Source organism: Nannospalax galili, unplaced genomic scaffold, assembly GCF_000622305.1.
Source record: "Nannospalax galili isolate Female #2095 unplaced genomic scaffold, S.galili_v1.0 scaffold63, whole genome shotgun sequence".
Classification (NCBI taxonomy): Eukaryota; Metazoa; Chordata; class Mammalia; order Rodentia; family Spalacidae; genus Nannospalax; species Nannospalax galili.
In genome coordinates, this window is record NW_008355272.1 from 5,126,520 (window position 1) to 5,147,433 (window position 20,914).

Consider the following 20,914-nt stretch of genomic DNA (forward strand, 5'->3'; position numbering starts at 1 on the left):
GTGATTGCTGTCATAGGGAATGACCTGACCCGATAGATTAAACACTTATTAGTGATTTACACTGTTTTGATGGTAGTAGATTAACATGCTGGACTATTTAGTACTCAGATATAATGCTGGAGTGCACAAATTCCTTGACTGTGAAGGTGACTGAAAACCATGTTTAAGCTCCTAGGAAGGCAGAGTGTTGACTTTGATGTGATCATGCAAGTCAATAGAAAAGGACGTTTCTGAACTACAGAGAAGCTGACTGATGTCTCAGACCTGTAATCACAGCTACTTCGAGGGCTCAGGCAGGAAGTTTACAAGTTCAAGGCCTGTCTGGTCTACAGAGTGAATTCAAGGCCAACCTGGGAAACCTGGTATGACCCTGAAAAAACAAAGAAAGTAAAAATAAGGTAAAAGAACATTAACGATATAGCTCAGTGGTAGAAAGTTTGTCTCATACATCTAATGCCTTAGGTTTGATCCCTAAAACCACCAATGAAACAAAACAAAACTTCCAATAAAAACATAGAGAGCTAAAGGCTAAAATGACAAGAGACCAAAGGGAACTTCTCAGAGCAAAGCATCAGGATGTATCATTAGACATCTCCAAGAGTTATTGGGACAGGTGCTCAACTTGACCTCGGAGTCACTGCTGCTGCGTATCTCCCTTGTTCTCTGTGAACAGGGCTGTCTGTTGTGGCCATCCTGTCCTTTTCCTTTGGGCCATGGGCATGTATATTATATGTGGTAAGTTCTCAAGAACATGAGCATTTGAGCATTTGGATCACATCAATATCAATGTAGGCTGGGAATTAGGCACTTCTATTTCTCTGTTACAAGGTAATTCAATTCTCTGTACTCTGTTTTCCTTGTCTGTAAAATGTGAATTTAAATGAAAAAGCAACTCCTTTCACAAGAGCAAATGGCTATTTGTCCAGAGTCTGGCGTATAGTCTTCCAATCAAAGAAGAGGGGCTATTGTTTTAATTTGAAATGATGATACTCTAAGTTATAGTTCCTCCTAGAAATGCTTTGCATGTTTGTTTGTTTACTTAGTTACTTATTTTTGAAGCAAGATCTCACTGGTTAGCCCAAGCTGGCCTTATGCTCATAATCCTCCAGCCTCAACCTGTCAACTGTTAGGATTATAGGGTGTACCACCATACCCAGATATCACATTTATTTTTAAATTCAGCAGTAATATTTTGAACCAAACTCCAGTCTCTTTGTACCAGATTTGGTTGGGCCACAAGGGACCCTTCAGGTGACACTAGAATTTCACATTGTGCAGTAAGAGCACTTCATAATTTTTTCTTTAACAACACTTCTCATCCTGCACCCACGCTTCTCAGTCTCAGTAGGAGAGTGGCCAACACTTCTTAAAATGTCTTGCTTTGCTATTTTTATAAGTGCAAGTAACTGTGCATGGAGTCGCCTGTGGCTGCAATCATTTCTTTAACACCAATGCCAGTTCTCCCCCTTCTTTCATATTTCTCTAGACTGCAAGCTGTAACATAATTTAGCATAACATGTCTGCCAAGTGGAGTGATGAATAGGAAAATAACTGACTGAGTCTCATCTACTGACTTGAGGGAGGTTTTTTTTTTTTTTTTTTTTTGTGTGTGTGTGTGTGTGTGTGCGTGCGTGCGTGCGTGTGTGTCTGTGTCTGTGTGTGTGTGTGCGTGCGTGCGTGCGTGCGTGTGTGTCTGTGTCTGTGTGTGTGTCTGTGTGTGTCTAGTCAGGAAGAACTGAGGAAATGAATACCGACCAAGAAAATGAAGCATCTAGTGAGAGTTCAGGATGCATCACTTGGAAATCACTGTAGCTTCTCTGTGATTTTGAAATGAGATGAAGGAAAGGGAATTGTGTAAGTCAGAATCTTGGAAGCCTAGGTTTTTGCATGATTCACACCTTGATTCTATTCATTTTGTTCTGTTGTTCGGGGAAAGATGCAAACATGAAGAGGCTGATGACATTATCTCCAAAAGTTAAGGAGTTCGGAAAGGGAAGAAGGAGCCCCTGCCTCCAGCACTGCTGGCTTCTTCTGTCCTGTAATTTGGATATTGGTACAGAGAACTGGTTTGCCTTCCTCTTACTGATGAATGGAGACTCATCTAGTTAGTATGCTCAATGCAGCAACTAACTCAGAAAGAAGATAAATGGCTTTAAAATTATGCCTTTGAGGCCCTGGCTTGAGTTTTCCATAATTGGATACAAATACAGGGCCTGGAAGGGAATTACTGTGAGATTTAGCATGGGATTATTTAATCATGCATTTTAAAAGCAGAATTCTGTGGGCTCCAAGAAACCGCAGAATTTTAAAGCATGTAGTTACAGAAGAATGAACTACCACCTGTAGGTCTGTGCCTGCTTACCAGGAGTGGAGAGTTCATTCATTTAGTTATTAATCTATCAATTCTTTCATTAGGGTGTCAGAGAACATATTCCCTGTGTTAGAAAATGTTTGGGGCTGGATTGTGCTCCCCTCAATATACCTGTGATTGTGATCTTATTTATAAATAACGTCCTGGCTACTACCACTAAGAAATAAGGTGAAATGGGGAATGAAATGGGGAGGGGTGAGCCTTCAGTGCAAGATGACTGGTGTCCTTATAAGAGAAGGAGTACAGAGATTTAACTAGAGAAACAGAGGAAAAACCACCAGATAATAAACGTAGGAAAAAGAACCCTTGGCAAGTTGGAGGGAAAGTCTGGGGTCTTGAAGTCCCAAGCTCAGAAAAGCCAAAGACTCCTGGCAGCAACTGGAACTAGGAAAAGTCCTAGAAGAGCTCTCTTCTGGAAAGTAGGGGTAGCGTGGTCCTCCTGACACCATGGCCTTAGATTCTGAGTCTCTACAACCATGAGACAGCTTTCTGTTTTTTTCAAGTCATTCAGTTTGAAATACACGTGCTTTACCATACATAATGGGCAAAACAAGGAAAGGCATTAAATAGATACTTCACAAAAGAGGATCTCCAAATGAGACCTTATAAAGGGACTCAAATTTATTAACCATCAGAGAAGCACAGTTTACAATCACAGCTAGTACACATCAAAATGCCTAGTGTAAAGAAGACATTATACCAAGGTTTAAAGTGCTGTGAAGTAGAAACTACTTTTTAAAACGTTTTAGCAGAATTAATTCAAAATAATATGCCTCAAGACTCAGCAATTCCATCCCAAGTGTATATTCAACAGAAATGCACAAGTGTGTTCACTTCAGGAAGTGTGCCAGGACAATCAAGCTACTTCAACCCAAATGCTTCAGTTCTAGTACAGTAAACTATGATCCTGTGGTGGCTAATATTGATCAACTTGACAGGATTTAGAATCACCTAGGAGACAAACCTGTGGGAATGTCTGTGAGGGATTTTCTAGATTGGGTTAACTGAGATGAGAAGACCCACCCTAAATGTGGTTAGTACCACATGAGCTGTGGTCCTGGACTGAATAAAAAGGAGTTATCTAGCTAAACAGCAGCGTTCATCTCTCTTTGCTTCCTGACTGCGGATATAGTGTGACCAGTTGCCTCAAACTTCTACCACCCACTCTGAATTCCCTGCCATAATAGGCTATTCCATCAAACAGTGAGCCAAAATAAATCCTTCTTTTCTTTAGTTGTTTTTGCTAGGTATTTGTCACAGCAATGAGAAAAGTAACCAATACAATATCTTTGAACCTAGTAAGTTGAAAATATCATAAATACAAAATGCATTTAATATGTTTATTGTATCAGTCTTCTAGCTTAGCAGCTAAGTACACTAGAGTATCAGTTTTTTTGCTATTGTGAGAGCCTGGCTGACACTGCTGCTACCAAGCATCAAGGAAGAGTATCATTCTGCATATCATTTGTCTAGGAAAAGATCAAAATCCAAAGTACCATCCTACAGCAGCATTGTTGTAAGTCATCATAAGCGGAGAGCCGTCTCTATTTTGTTTCAGCATCTCTAGGAAACACATATAATCAATACCCTGGATGCCTGAGCTGAAAACGATTTTCTTCCTGCTTTTCAGGACCTCCCAGCAAAATGGCCAGAAGAATAAAGTATGAACCAAACATCAAATGAGACTTTCCTGGAGATAGGAACTTGGCATTAGGGAAGGTCAAAGGAAAGATACGCAAGGGAGATGCTTTTTGAAGATACAGCCCAAGGGATGATAAAGAATTTACCTGACAGATCACAGGATAAATGTGGCTTCTCCAGAGCTGAAAATCTGATGTAGAAGAGATGCAAAGAAGTGACTAATTAAAAGAGTAATTCCAGCTTTACATATGAGGGCCTTGAGTAGCAATTAAAATAAATGTTTTCTCATGATGGCTACTCTTTTTTCACTATTTCTTTTCATTTGAGAGTTTCAGGTATCCCAGGTTGGCTTCAAATTCATCAGCTGAGAAACTGAGGATGAGTTTGAACTTCTGATCAAACTCTGCCTCCGCCTCCCAGGTGCTGAGATCATAGGCATGTACCATCACATTCAATTTTTTTTGGTACTTGGGATGGAACCCAAGGATTCATATATGCTAGGCAAGCATTTTACAAACTGAGCTGCATTTTCAGCCCGTGTGTCAGCTACTCTTAAACAGAACATCACCTTATTCAACTCTCTCAACAAATTTACATCAGAATTATTCCCATCTACATTACACCTATAAACTAACTCTCAAAGAGTTTAACTCTCTAAAGGCTTTCCAATTAGTGAATGGAAGCAATTCATGATTTACCTTTCATATTTCATCCTCTTCTCTAGGTCTTTAAAAGATCATGAACTTGACTTCCTTTAACCCCTGTTGCATTGTTCTGAGTTTGGGTTGTATTGTTCTTGAGTTGATGGTAAATCTTACTTTGTACCTGCATTATCTCAGACTTTGAAAGTAAGTTCTACTGCGTGGGGACCCATCCATAGCCACTTCCAGGGCTGCTTTCATTCATTGATATCTTCCATTCAACACACGTCCCCAGGCACTAGGGTAGACAGTCTGTGCCAGATAACATTATATATCCTGTTTCCTTTACCACATTGGCCATTTGGCTGGTTTCTGTTTTCTCCTGTGGGTTGGATCCTGGCCTTGAATTTAAAAGTAGTGGATGCTAACCAAATTCAACCAAATATGATTTTTACCCTACTCCTTGTGTCTGTAATTTATCAGACAGCTGCAAGAAATAAAAGACACCCATTCTTCTGTATGTATGTTGCAAATTTCTTTTATTTACTAATTTCCTTAGCATATAGACATACATCTTGAAGATTCAGATATTTTCCTGGGAATATCTAGACATAAAAAAGTTTTTTTCAAGGTTTACAAAGAGATCATTTTTGTACATTTTTATTGAATTTTTGTGTATTTTGTATGCAACATCTTAATCATCTTTATATTCCCTTCTCTGTCAACACCTTTCCATTGGCCACCCCCCCCCCACTGGATTTCATGCATCCTCTCATTTATGTCAAGATCTGTAGAGTAAAAAGTGTCCCCAGGTATGCCTCAGTGCAAGTTCATCCACTGGGTTCTAGTTAGCCTATCTAGAATCAGTCCCATAAAGAAGGTCAGCTTTTCCTCACCCAGCAGTAATCAGCTGCCCAATAGCTCTTCCGCTAAGATTGGGGCCTGTTGCCCATTTCCTCAGCTCTATATTGGGTTTTTGTCTGCTTGAGTTTGCATGGATCTTTTGCATGCTGCCACCATTGCTGTGGGTTCATATGAGCAAGGTCCCAGGAGCCTGTAAGGCTCTATTTCCATATGGTCACTCACTTCCTCCCTTGGCTCTTACAATCTTTTTGACCCCTCTTCTGCAATGGTCCCTGAGCCCTGGGAGGGTGCAGTTCAATACAGGAGTCCTGTCCAAGGATGTAAACAAGTTCTTAAAGCATTAGAACACCACCACCACCAAAAAATATGCCTTTAACTCTTTCAGAGTTGAATAAATTAGAATGTAATTGTTAGGTTGTCTCAGCCCAGCAGAGCTTAAGGAGTCAGAATAACTACCAGCCATGGACTCTAGATATGCTCTTGGAAAAGGAAAGGGCACTGAAGAACAACTGAGGAAATCTTAACGAGGCATGATCTTTAGTCAATGATGCATTGGTGTTGGCTTATTCATTATGACAAGTGTACCATTCCAATATAAGACATTAATAGCAAAGGGAGAAGTAGACAGAGGCTATGTGAGAACCCTCTCTAGCTTCTTTGCAACTTCAATTAAATTTAAAACTACTTTGAAAATAAGAAAATATAAACACAGTTGACATAACAGCTGCTGCATGTCTATCTGTGATCTCTCTGCCCCTTTAACTTGGATTCTTGACTTTTTGTCAGACATTTTTCTGTGATTTAGAAGGAGCCCTATTAGATGGCTTGGGGCAGCTTGGGTTGGAAGCAGCTGAATTCTTGTCCCCTGGGGCATCTTTTTCAAATGTGAGAAATTGATAGACGGGAACAAATGAGGAGAGCCCCACCTAGGACTCTCTCAGGAGAGGTAAAAAGCATGTAAGACTCCTGCCAAGAAGCCTTGAGGAAAATTCCTTCCTGAGCTGAAATTTATTGACCAAGGTAATTCAATCTCTGTCAGAGATAATCTGAAAAGCAATATTGCATGGTGCATATATCACAGAACTGCCTGAAATATTTTCAGGATGAATTTCTCAAAGTAGGAAATTTTTTTCCTATCATTTCTGGAACAGAAATTTGGTTTTGTTTTTCCATGTAAAAATGACACTCATTTTAGAAAATGTGAAACTACTAACCCTAAAACAACAACAAAAACCCAAACCGAAGTAAAACAGGAAAAATGATTTTGTTAATCCAGTGTGTTCTAACTTAAGTAAGTCTTGCTCTATAGTAATCTTGAAAAATATCTCAAGGTGTATTGTCTTATCTCCTGGGAATTCGTTTTTCTCTAAATCTGTTTCTGCCATACTTGAGAAAGTTTTAAAAATATGCTACCACACTCCACTTTGCATGAGTTGTATCCCAGCACATATCCCTTCATTTCCTGCTCCCTTATGGCTGTGCTCTGTAGAGATATCACTGAGTTCAGGATTCCGGGATGAACTAAAAAAAGGCACCCTTCAAACATTAAAGGGAAGAATTTGAGGGGAGGTGCAGCATGTGCCAGCTGCCTGCCAAACACAACTTCCCACTTGAGAAATGGAATTTTTGTTAGCTTGAAGTCTCTGTCAGTCATCAACCTCTCCAAACATATCTTTCCTGACCTCATTAGCATTTGTCCACAGCATGAATGGGCTCTTCTGCTATTACTTGCAATTTGTGTTCAGTGAGGCTTTAAACCCTGGAATGACAGCTGGACTGGAAATCAAAAGAGACAGCATGAAATGCCAGAAGGATGTTCTTATACATGAATTTGAATCCTGACTCCATCTAGCACTTAATATCTAGGTGTTATTTGGTAAATTACAGAACTCTGCTGTAACTTTTGATCTGCAATGTTTCTGGAGTTGTTAGGGTAGGGACTCTGGAAGCCCTAACAGTCCATGTTTATTCACCAGTCCTCAACAGACCAATTAAAGAGAAAAGAAATAGTGAAAAGCAGAGAAAGGATTTACTCAATGTGGCCACATGGGTAAGAGCAACAAATAAAGAAGCCCAATAATCACCTCATGAATCCATCTTTGGGGACCTAGCATGGGGTTCAGTTTTAAACAGAGGGCAAGGGGTATTCATAACTAAGTAGTCCTGGTCAAGGTGCTCTCCTATCTATCATGACTCATCACTATCTGGGCAATCTCTTTCCTGCAGGGTGGTCTGATAAGGATTTAGAACTCTGAACTCTCTTCATCAGATACAAGTTCCCCAGGCTGGCACTAGGCTTCAGTCTTTTCCTTTTTCAAGGATGAGACTCCTGGGGAAATTCCAATTCCTAGCTACCTGTTGCCTTAACAGTCTGATAGTCAAAGGGAGGGGCTTAAGGATCTCATTTCAGAATATCTTCACCCTTGTGAGGAGATTTATAATAATACAAAGATTGAAATACCATTTCATGTGAGAGTGGGATAATATGTGAATTGTCTGGTATAATCCTGACACATACTTGCTGAGCAATAAATGCCAGTTGCTTCCTGTGTCCCCTACCTTTCTTGTTTTTCCTTTGTTTTGGCTAAACACCTTCCACCTTCTCAATCTTCCTGATCCCTTCTTTTATTGGCATCACCAAAATAAGAGCACCAATTCTACTTTAAGAGCTTATTTTAGTGCTTAGGCTTTTTGATGGTTGTTCCAGGATTATACCAGCCAAGTCACGCATCTTTGTTCCATTTTTTAAAATTTATTTTTATTTTGTGTGTGTGAGTGTATTGCTTGCATGTAAGTGCACCTGTGTTGAGGCCAGACAAGGGTATCAGATCCCCTGGAACTAGAGTTACAGTTGGTTCTTAGTCACCATGTGGATGCTGGGATTTGAAACCCAGATCTTCTGCAAGAACAGCCAGTGCTCTTAACCACCGAGCCATCTCTCCAGCCCCTTTATTCCATTTTTGATCTATTTACGGATGTAAATTTTTAAATGCTATATACCTTTAAAATACTATTTCAAGGGTTTTGCTGTCAAGCACCCCAACCTGGACAGTTTAGTGAGGGGAAGGGAGACAATAAACTCTTCAGTTTTACCTTGCATGCATATAGGAAATCAACTGATTCATTGATTGTGTTTCTTTTAGAAGCTTATCTTAATACAGCCCTGTGTTTCTTTGTTTTCACTTTATTCTTAGTTAAGGAATAAAATAAATTAAAAAATGTCATTGAAAGAAAAGGTGAACCAAGTCTTTCTAAAAAGGAAGGCTACTAACCCTGGATGTCAAAACACCGCTCTCAAAGGCTGTTACTCATGGCCAGCAATGATTTTTGCCTACATCATCAAAGCCCTGGAACATTAACTATGAACCAAGCACAGGCAGTGAAAAATGCCCCACAGCTTGTGTGCTTGGACTTCTGCAGAGTCTGCTTGGAGTGTGATCTATATCACATTAAAAACCAGTTTGTGTCCAGGATTACATCATTCCATGAGAGTTCTCTGGGATAAGGGTAAGAAGCCGTGGAACACCTTTCCTTTTAAGTTATGGGCTTTACCCCCTCACAGTATTTACATTTGTAATAGATGATGAGAGAATTTTCAATAGTCTGTGTACATCTTGACCCAAACAAGGAATAAGTTGAGGAGATCCTGGCCTTATATGAATAGTTACTGTTCGTGCCCCCCGACCAATTCATCACCGGACAAGTCTGAGCTCATGTCTGCTTCTTAATACATGAAGAGTCTATAAATTCAACCATTTCAAATGTAGTTGAACCATTCTTCTAAATCATTAAATTATATAGAGGTATTTTATCATACAAGTCTTGACCTTTGCATTTCACCATTTGGAAGGAAGATTATGCCTACATGTTGTAAAATTACTCCCAAGTAAATATTCTACTCAAAGGAAAAATATTTGCTCTCACAGAAAGCAGTAACAGAATTAATTTTTTATTCTTTGACATATGACAATGGTCTTGTCCTTCATTATGGGAATAAGGTTAAAGGTGTTATATTAATTAAAATTCGCCAGGCACGTTATAGAAACTGGAGGCTGTGTTACTGGATGACCGATGATATAATGAGTTGGGAAACCTCCTAGGGATCATATTTTTACCTGATTTCAGGGTGCTGCAAAGGCTTTTTCAAAACAAAGGCAAAAGCTGAAGCTTTTGAAAGAGCCATAAATGTGGATGTGAACACAAAATTAAATCCTTCCATTACTGCAGTTTTTACTCCAGCCACCTATTTCCTGCTTGTCCTTTAAATGTGAAACAAATTTGCACAGTCATAAAACCCCTGAACTTTGAAAGGAATTGTAGTGGTTAGCCAGGTGACTTCATAGGCGGTCCAGACAGAAGTGGTCTGAAACTATATATTGCCATGGGAAGTCTAGCAATGGGTACTCTGCTCGTCTCTGGGGACATGCACTCAACAGTGAGAAGATTTATTTAAAGAAAAAAAAATCTCATCCTATAGCATAAACATATTTTATTTATTAGAACTGACCATTGTTGAGATGGAGCCTGGCATACACACTGTGCTAATCAAATGATTGTAATTTGCTGATGTTCTGCCCAGTGAGCCACCCAGCCAACCTAGCTAAAGGGTAAGCTTCAGGTTCAGTGAAAGATTTTATCTCAAGGGAATAAAGCAGAGGGTGACAGAGAGAGACATCTGATGTTCTTCTCTGGCACCAGGGTGCCCACACATGGGCGTTCATACACACACAGGCATATACCCACACCCGCATGTAAAGTGGAAGGGATAGATAGTTGTGTATTTGTATAATTCCTCAAGGTCTTTAGAAAAACGTGCATGTGTGCACACACACACAGTTGCTTCTAAAGAGGGGAAGTCGGTCTCTAGAAGACAAGAGTATTTGAGAGATAAATCATGCAGTCTTTATATATTTAATTTAACATCCTGTGAATATGCTATTTTAAATGAAATTATTTTTTAATCTCAGTTATTGGGTTGATACATCTTTTATATTTTGATTCCCAAGGCTAGATCGTCTGGGGAGAAGTTTCTCATGGACCAACAAGGAGGTTGCTCCAGGCTCATTTTTGATGCTCTTAATTCCCTGTAACTGTCCTGCAATTCATAATTAATCTTCAGTTCCTTCAATGATTCCAGGACCTTTGAATCCTTCAACTGTGTACTATGCTGTACCTAAGGGCTCTTAGGACAGCCCTGTCTCTAGCACTCAAGCTGCAGAAATAGAATTTGCCTGGGGATGGATCTCACTGAGTTATGACTGCAGGACCCCAGTGGGAACTGTGCCCTGTGGCAAGATGGTGACCACATCCCCTGCAGACAGCTGTTTTCTCTACTAAAAACCATGGCTTCTTCCTACAGAACTTCCAGAGGCAGAGCACCTAGTGGGCGAACCTGGCCTGCCATCAGTGTTCTTTCTGCAGAACATGGAGGGAGCAAGTTGCTTCCCTACTGCACAAATCATCGGGTGTCTTTTCTATATCTAAGGTATCAATTTATCTTTCACAGTCATCTTGGAAAAAAGAGTGCAGAGGGTAGGGATTACTAGTAGTTATCTTCTAAAGTGGTTTTATTATTCATATTTTAAATCTTCATTTCTGACAGAGCCATCCATAAGTTTTAAGTGCTACAGTATGACTAAATTGCCTTTAAACACCTCTTCCTTATCTCGGAAGGTTGAATATAAATGAGACATTTCCTCACTGCCTATAGGGCAGCCCTGGCTTGGTTCTTCTGTAAGAATTAATTGCACACCTGCTAGGGGTTTTACTGGAGGATACTAGGGAATCATTCCTCCATTTCCAATCCTCTGTGGTTTTGTGTTTTTTATTCTACAGGGCTACTGCTAGGAGGTGACCAGCTTTGGACTGACAATCATCAGGGTAGGGTATTTCATGAAGACTAGGATCTGGGCAGTACCTTCCAGAGCTGTGGGCAGCCCCATTACCCGTGCTCATTGCCTGAGAACAAGTAGCAAATTGATCATAGGATGTATAAGGTGCCATCGGCATCCTGATTCATGTGCTGATGGGAATAGATAAGGAACTGAGCAAAGACCAAAGCAGTCAGAGCAATCACTCTGGGAAACAGAGTGCTTTCTCCATTGACCAGATGGAATCCTGAGACACAATACAATGCACTGTAAGTAGTTCCCTTCTGCCTTTGATTTATGTCAAATATTGTACATCTCTCAGAAATACAAAGTACCTATTTTTCTATTTAATGCACTGCTTCTGAAAATCAAGATGCACTTTCTTACTACAAATGTCTTTGGTGATTGGGACAAAACAGACTTCCTCTAATCACTCAAGAGACTCTAGATAGCAGAGGAATAGATATGATAAAAAAAAAGTACAGTGGAAGGTGAACAAGATGTCCTTAAGACCCCGCTTCTCACAGGGTTTCTTCAAAGGAGTGTCTGACAAATGGAAGAGCTTTTGAAAGACAGTGAAATCTGCCCTCTCTGTACCTGCAGGTTCCATCTGACAGATTCAAGCAAACACAATTCAAAATTATTTGGGAAAAAATGTGTTAATGTTGAACATGCATACATTTTTCTTATCATTCCCTAAACAATACAGTATAACAACCATTTATATGGCATTGGTATTATTAAGCAATCTATAAAATATTTCAAAGTCTATGGAACGATGCATGTAGCTTAGGTACAAACACTGGATCATTTTACATAAGGAGTTGAATGTCCTCAGATTTTGGTATCCTTAGGGATCCCAGAACCAATCCCCATGGTTACCAAGGGATAAATATGTAGCATTTAAAGAGATACAGAAGGAATAGAGAAAGAAACAACATATACTGATCATAGCTAGAAGATCCTGTTAAAGAAATCCCAGAGGAGATGTTAACTTACCTTTTTCTGGGAAAAGTCAGGCCTATTAAGGTATTTAACATAAAACCCAGGGCAGTCTTGAGACTTAAGGAGAAAAGGACTCCATGTTCTTAGTCATTAAGCAGCAGAGACAGGTTCTGGATAACTTGGGATGAAAAGGCTTTAATAGAATACTTATACACAGGTGGAGAAGGTGGAAAGTCTACCTTGGGAGGTGAGCAGGGTCTGAATATCCGAGGCAGAGTCAGATCATAAGAGCAGGCTGACCTGAATGAGCACTGGCTCCACTAAACTGTTCATTCAGTGCTGCTTGGACTGAGCTCTTCATAAACTTTATTGAGAGCTACATAGAGAAATGACTGTGTTCTTGTGTTTGTTTTTTAAGAATCATCATTCTAGATGGAACTATCCAATTGACTATACCCAGGCCATGTAGCCATGCTCTAGATGTCAGGGGGCCATCAATGACAGAAACCAACTTCTTCTTCGGGCATCTGTAGGCAGAGGTGGTGCACTATTCCCCACCCCCCTACTCCACACACATGTTAAGACTGTCTACCAGGAATCTCTCAGAGAATGAGAGGTGTTTGGTTGCTGGATAAGCAAACAAATGAACAAGCACGTGAGTACCCATGAGGCTCTGCACTGTTGTGCATGAGAAGAGGGAGGAGGAGAGATCTGAAGGGATAAAGATGGACAATGAGATGGAAAACATGTTCCAGGGGAAATGAGCATTGGAAAGCTAGCTCAAATTCTCTTCCTACTACTTAAAAAGCACATGAAAGCCCCACTTGAAAAGGAGGGTATCTTAACCTGGACTCCACCATGCTTCCCAAAGTTCTGCTTACACCAAGGATTGGCGTGGGTTTGGAGCATTTGAGAAAGCATTCCCAGAGAAGCCTAGGGGACAGCGAGAAGAGTAAGCAGAAAAAGCATGGACTAGAAGGAAGAGTTGTGGTGAGGCCACTCCACTTTTGCCCTAGAAGTAAATAGAATGCACCTTGGAACCATTCCCTGGAGCTCTGGCAGAGAGTTGATGACGACAGGCTGCCACAGATGAAACAGGTCGCTTTCAAAACAGGTATTATGTAAAATAGCTTTAGAAACCAGTAAACACACCATATAAAGTCAAAAGCCCAGATAATTTTGAAACAAGTTAAAACAATGTAAAATCCTAAAACAGATTTTTTAAGAAATTATACAAAAAGATATCAAAATCCAAATCAATGTAGTATTTTTTTTAACCTTTCAACATTTGCCGTGGCTTTTGTAAGGAGGGGAGATCAGACTAGAGCTATTGTAAAGCAGAGGTGGGATTTTAAAGGGGGACAGAGGCAGACAGAGGCAGACAGAGAGAAGGGCTGGAGCAGAGGTAGAGGGGGGCCGAGGCAGTGGCTTGGATAAAGGGGGGTCCACCAGAGAAGGATTTGGCAAAGAGAAGGACGAGACCAGAGTTAGAAAAAGGCTTCGATATGGGGCCCTTCAAACCTCTTGCCATTCTGTTTTCTGAAGTTGTCCAAGCCAATGAGGTTTGAATTCCGAATTCGTGCCAAATGTGATTATGTGCAATTTAAAATGGGTCCAGACCACAGTTGATAAAAGAACTAAAATGGCAGGTTTGAGGTCAGTTAAGCTTAATGCTTTAAGGTTATTCTTAAGACAAGCCAGGGGTGTGTTCTTAGTAACAGAAACGTTGGACCTCATTTTAGGCAATGTAAGACTAGAACTCTTGCTGCGGCAGCAAGTTGCCACCTACTACAAGCAGGAGACTGACTAAGGAATGAGTGCTCAGGAACTGGAACAGCTGTCCTTAATTCCAGTGGCCTGAGAGGCAAAGCCAAAGAGCCCTCGGGGTTCAAAACAACAGAGCAGGAGGCAAAAAGTTGGGGGACTCCCCCAGTGACCAGTGTCGGTCTAGAGTGCCTCTAAATGGAACTGGAGAGTAAATGTTGGATGTGCAGATGTGTCAAGGGCGAGGGGCTCTGCTCTGGAGTTCTGAGGCAGTGGGGAGAGAATCAAGGCAAGTTTGAAAGACTAGGAACTGAGTTTCTCTCTATGGGACCCAGTGGGAAGGTCAAAGTGAGAAGAGGGAGGAAGGGAGGGAGGACAGGAGGCAGGGAGAGAGAGGGAGAGAGAATCACCCAGAGGGAAAGGCTGAGGCTCAGGACTCCAACCCAACCCCTCTATTTGGCACCAAATGTTAGATTGGGATTGACTCTGATGAAGTGAAAATGAAAGACAAGACTATTAGCTCAATGAAGGGTCACAGTTTCTCAGGCTAGAAACTACATACTGGCACAGCTGGTCTGAGTTTAGGGAGCTTCGAAGGAGGCGGAAAGACCAACTGGGTATTTTTCTGCAGTTTTTATTTATTTTTTAACAGTTTGAGGGTTTGGGACAATAAGTGCTGACATATGTTTACCTCAGATATTACAGTTTCTAGTTTGGGGGTTCTCAACTTTGCTTGGGGCTTTCCAAGCTAAGACATTTATCGTTCATCCTATTTTTCAAAGAAGCCAGAAGAGAAATGCAGTCAGGATTCCAATGGTAATGAAAAGATGCATCTAGGCCTCCTAAATAGCAAAAGCACAGCTGCAGATGGGCCTTCTGGGTTGATATACCTGCGTGTTGTGTTACATTACCACGAAGGATCATGGAGTGGGGAAAATATGGGGGAAGGAAGGTGAAAAAGTTCTGGAGGAAAAAACAAAAATGGATAAACTCCCCATTTGGTCAGATTTTGTCCAAAGGAATGAAGAACTCACTAAGTATAAGGTTGCACTTGCACAGTTAGATGCTCTGCCTCTTCAAATTATTCATGGCTCAGAAAGTGCATGGGATCCCCTTCAATGACACCTTGGCTGGGAAGAGCCCAGCACTGAGTAGTAAGACCACTGACTGGCATCATACATTATTTATCGGGTCTGGGAAAGAGTCTAATCAGCCCTTCTGTTGTTAATGGCCTGAAAAGAGTTGCTTTTGACAAGAGCATTTAACACCAGCAGGAAGGAGAGCCAGAGGAGGTAGAACACAGAGCTTAAAATCCTAGGGTTGGGCAGTGGTCTGGAGCTGACTTAGAGCAGCAGGATGTCAGGCTGGAAAGAAAGCCTGCCAACTCATGCAGATCAGGGGCCCCAGGGATTCTTCAAATGCTGGGGAAAGAGAATCAAATCACAGGGTAAAAGACTATCCCAGTGATGCCTTGTGAGGTACTGTGGTTTTTACATTAAAAGTCCCCAAAGACCCAAATGCTGAAGGCTTAGTCACCAGGCTGAGGTGCTACTGGGAGAAGGGACAGTCTTGAGGACATGGGATCTATTTTAAGGTCTTCAAGCATGCAGCAGAAGGGATATTGAGACCCTGCCCCCTCTCTTTCTCTCTCTCCTTCTCAGTCACCATGAGATGAAGAGCTTTGTACTCTACCATAGTGTAACATGGTACCATGGGCCCAAAGCATCAGGGCCAAATGACCATGAGCTGAAACCTCGGGAACTGTGAGCCCTCAAACCCTTTCCTTTTCTAAGTTTGTTCTTGCAAGTATTTTGTTCCAATTATGGAAATCTATTATGAGTCTGGGGAGACAGGTAAAAAGAATGTCTAAGTTACTAGGTGGAGATACCCCAGCTCTTGTCTGCAGTTCCTCTGAGCATACCACTCCCTCTCTGTGTTTTTGGCCCCTCTTCCCTCTCACTTAATCTCCTAAAAGCTTTTGATTGCTTTTTCATTTTAAGTTTCCTGAAGTCTTCAGCATCTCCATCTGCACATAGAAGAAAGAGACCCAGGTTTGCTGGGCAGTGCATCTCAGAACAGGTGTTTCTGAGACTCAGTTTCTCCTTTTGACCTTAGGATTTACTAATAGCTAGCTCTCAAGATGTTCATAAAACTTGAATGAGAAAAGGCAGATAAAGTTCATGATAAATGCTCAGAAAATATTTGATTATTAGGTCATACTCATTTCCTTACCCTTTTCCCTCAACTGTGAGACAAAATATCTCAAAGGAATGGAGTGAAGGGCAGCAATGTTGCTTGAGAGAATAACATAGGGTATTCTTAGGTAGAGTAAGCTGATGTTCTAGTTTGCTTTCTCTTGTGATAAACACCATGACCAAAGCAACTCAGGGAGGAAAGAGTTTATTTCATCCTACAGGCTACAGTCCCTCATCAAGAGAAACCAGGGCAGGAAGCTTGAGGCAGGAATCCTGGAGGCAGGAACTGAAGCAGAGACTATAGAGGAAATCTGTTTACTGTCCTTTCTTATACAGTCCAGTCCAGGGATGGCACTGCCCACTTTGGACTGGTCCTCCTGCATAAAATAACAGTCAATGAAATGCCCCACAGACATTTGCACAGGCCAATTTGATGGAGGCTATTACTCAATTGATGTTCTTCCCTCTCCCACGGGTGTCAGTTGACAACAATAGTAACTATGACAACTGGTTTTTGTGTAGACTTCTGTTAAGTATTGTTCTCTACATTTATTTCTTTAAATTTGTGGAAGAAGCCAGGCGTGGTGGTGTATCCCTTTAATCCAAGGACGAAGGACGTAGAGGAAGGTGGATCTCTGTGAGATTGAAGCCAGCCTATTCTACATAGCAGGTTTTAGGTAGCCTGGGGCTATGGGAGACCCTGTCAGAAAATGGGGGGGGGGCACTGAAGAGATGGCTCAGTGCTTAAGAACAGTGACTGTTCTTGCAGAAGACCCAGGTTCAAATTCCAGCACCCACATGGCAGCTAACAACTGTCCATAACTCCAGTTCCAGGGAATCTGGCGACTTCTGTTTTCTGAGGTCATTGCATGACATGGGTGCACTTACATACACGCATGCACATAAAATAAAAATAATAAAAATATTTTTTTTAATGGGAGGAAGAACAGCTCATGTTAATTAGAAATTAACATATGGCATAAAAAGTCCTGGTTTAAAGGTGGAGGAGAGAGCAAGGCCTGGTGTGCAGGGCTATAATCTCAGGTAGTTGGGAGGCTAAAGCAGGAGACCCATGAGTTGAAGGCCTGTGTAGGCTACACATTGAGGTCAATCCCAGACTGGCAGTTTAGTGAAATCTTATCTCAAAATGAAAAGGGATATAGCCCAGAGACAGAACACTTGTCTGGTAAATGTGGGGGCCCTAAATTCAATCCCATTCTATAGGAGGTTTGAATGGAATCATCGTCATTTCCTGGTGTGTAGCTCCTGCCTATAGGTGGAAGAACCCCAACTCCCAGTCACTCCTCATCATTTTAGGGAAGTCTTTGAATTGTTTTACATGTTCTCAAACTGTTCTTCTATGTTCTTCCCCCAGCCCCTTACTAAAGTCACTCCTAAGAACCATGACCTTTCTTAAGACAATGACATCCTCTTGAGCTTCCTCTAGTCACTACATCAAATAGGGATTCCTTCACTTTAGTTCACGCTGTTCCAGACACAAGATACATGTTCCTTACTACACTGTGACTCATTTTGTCACCCAGATCCAGAGCAGGTCCCAGGTCTCACTGTGTTCCTAGGGAAAAGTGCTTTACCTTTGTCTCCTGGCCTTGCTTTTGTTCAAAAAGCTCAATCTCCAAACTAAAGATCTTTCTGCAAACAGCACTGATTCCTTTCCATATGCCCAGCCACAATCACTCCACTACCTGTGTCTTTCCCACCATACGCTTAGGACCTCTGTTCCTTCCCCAGCCACACATTCACCATAGATTGCATTCCCTGCAGATAGTGTTTCCTCCCATGCAATGAAAACTATGAAATTCCAAATAGGGCTACTTAGTATCCCACACTATTGGCTTCAGTACTGAAACTACTCCATCCAGTTACTGGTTATCAGAGATACATTGTAACATGTGCAAGATACTGGCCAGGCTTGTAGTGTACATACCCAATCTTCTCCTTCAAATCATTCTTTTTCATGGTGGACATCATTTCTTTTTTTATTTTTCTTTTTTAATTTGTCTTTATTGAATTTTGTTGTATTTCATACAGAATATCTCAAACAATCTGAATCATCTTTATAGCCCCATCTCCACCAGAACCCTCCCATAGTCCCTCCCCACCACTGGAACCCATATGCTCTGTCCTGAGTATTAAGGCCCACTGTGTCAAGTCAATGTCCCCAGTCGTTCCCCAGTGCAAGTCCATCCACTTGTGGTCTAGTCAGATCCCTCTCGTCTATCTATCCAAACACCTACCATTTTCCTTTTCTTTTTTAATGAGCATAGGGTAGGGGTTTATTTACAGAGGAGTGGGTACCCCCATTTACGGCTGCGCTGGAAAGTCCACACTCAAAAATAGATCCTGTGACTTCCCGACAGCCACACAAAATGGTGAGAGAGGAGCCTCCTAGCATTCTCAGTTTATATATCCTTAGCCCCTCCCCCACAGCAGCTAAGGTCAATTGATTGGGTGGGAGGGGTAACTGACTCCCCCCTCAACTCCTTGATGAGCATGGGAAGGAGGTGTGACTATAGTTTGCTGGTATAGTGGTTGGAGGACACTTCCAGTTAACACTCCACTCCTTCCTCTGGCTCTTACATTCTTTCAGCCAACCTCTTTCGAAAAAGTCCCTGAGCCTTGGAGGTGGTGGTAGGTGTGGGGTGATCTTCCCCCTATTGTGGCGAGGCACTGAATTTTGGGTCTGCATTGTCAGTTTTCCGTGGGCTGTTGTCCCATTTCAGCAGGATTCCATCTGCTATAAAAACACAAATAGCAAGAAGCAAGAACATCTAAACAGTGGGTGCTATAATAGCTTAACCTATGAGTGTAAACAAAAATGCTTGAATGTTATTTTAGCATGTGCATCACATCCATCTGACTCAAATCATTCTTATATTCAGTTAAGCTGAGCAAACATGACCTTGATGCCTCAGAACTTTTAAACATGGTCCCGGAAAGCAAAATTAGTTGAAGCTGAAGGGTCTCCCCTGGTAATAAAACCAAGGGAAAGTCAGAAAACATATATCTGTATCTGTATCTGTGTCTCTGTCTATCATCTATCTATCTATCTATCTATCTATCTATCTATCTATCTATCTATCTATCATCTATGTGTCTATGTATCTATGTATCTATGTATGTATGTATGTATGTATGTATGTATCTATTTATCTATCTATCATCTATCTATCTATCTATCTATCTATCTATCATCTCTCATCTATCTCTATCTGTCTCTATCTCTTTCTCTATCTATATCTATATCTATATCTATGTCATCTATATCTAATCTATCTATATCTATATCCATTTTCTCAGCCACCACTCCTCCCTCATTCTTGGGTGCATCTCCCTGCACCCAGGTCTCTATTTGCATTTACTTCCCACTTTCTATACTCACGTGCTGTGTGGTCCATTTCTGTTCCCCCTCACTCATTTCTTGATGCGGCAGGCTCCATGAGAAGGTCTGTGCTCTGGTTTCTCCTTTCCAGGTTCCCTTAGATCATTTCAGTGAAGTCGTTATGGCTCTGCCCTGCACATTTGTTTTCCTCCAAGCAACACATATGTTGCTTTTTATAACACTCTCAGTTTAAATAATTGCCAGATAAATATTTCTTTTCTTGAAAAGGGAGATTCTTCATAAGCTTTATGAACGGGGGAGAGTTGCCCCTGGAAAGCTTTTACAATAAAAGTAGTAGAATAACAAGATCTAAGATGGGAAAGATAAATGTGTCCATTTGGCCCCGTCTCTGAAGCAAAACACTCTTTATTTCCTTCTGACTCAAACACTGTGGCTGACGTCCTTGGCCTTTAGGAACAATTTCTCAGTTTACCAGTGAATCTTAACAGAAAAAAAAATCATGATGTTTTTCTTACTGAAGTGAAATATACAAACCATAAAATTTATCATTTCAACCAATTTTTTAGTGAACAGTTCAGTAGCATGCACTGCAACCACCCCTCCCACTCCATCTCCAGAGCTCTCCATCTTCCCAAAGTGAGACCTTACACCTGTTAAAAAAATGGTTTCCTATTTCTCCCCTCTAGCCCCTGCCAACTCCCCTTCTTTTTTCTGTGTGAATTTGACTATTGCAGGAACTTCATAGAGTAGATTCAGAAAACATCTTTTTGTATCTGAACTATTTAAAAAATCACAATATTTATCTATGGGTATATTTTTAATTTATTTATTTTGTACATGTACCACTTGTGTATCAAGTATATTCCCCTTTACACTCACCCACTCTGCCTTGTCTGGTTCTTCTACTTCCAAAGGTTCCTATTGTCCTCCTAGATAGTTTTATATGTCTTATATACATGTCATATATACATACATGATTTAGCATATTTAGGAAAAAGAGAAGGAAAATATGATTTTTTTCTGAGATTGTCTTAATTCACTCAACATGCATATCTCCTGCAAATGATACAACTTCATACTTCTTTTTAAAAAATATTTTCTTTAATATTTTTATTTTATGGGTATGAGTGTATCACTTGCATGTATGTGAGTGCACCCGTGTCATCAGAAGAGGGCTTCAGATTCCCCCAGAACTGGAGTTAAGGATGGTTTGTGGCCACCACGTGGATGCTGGGAATCAAACCCCGGTCCTCTGCAAA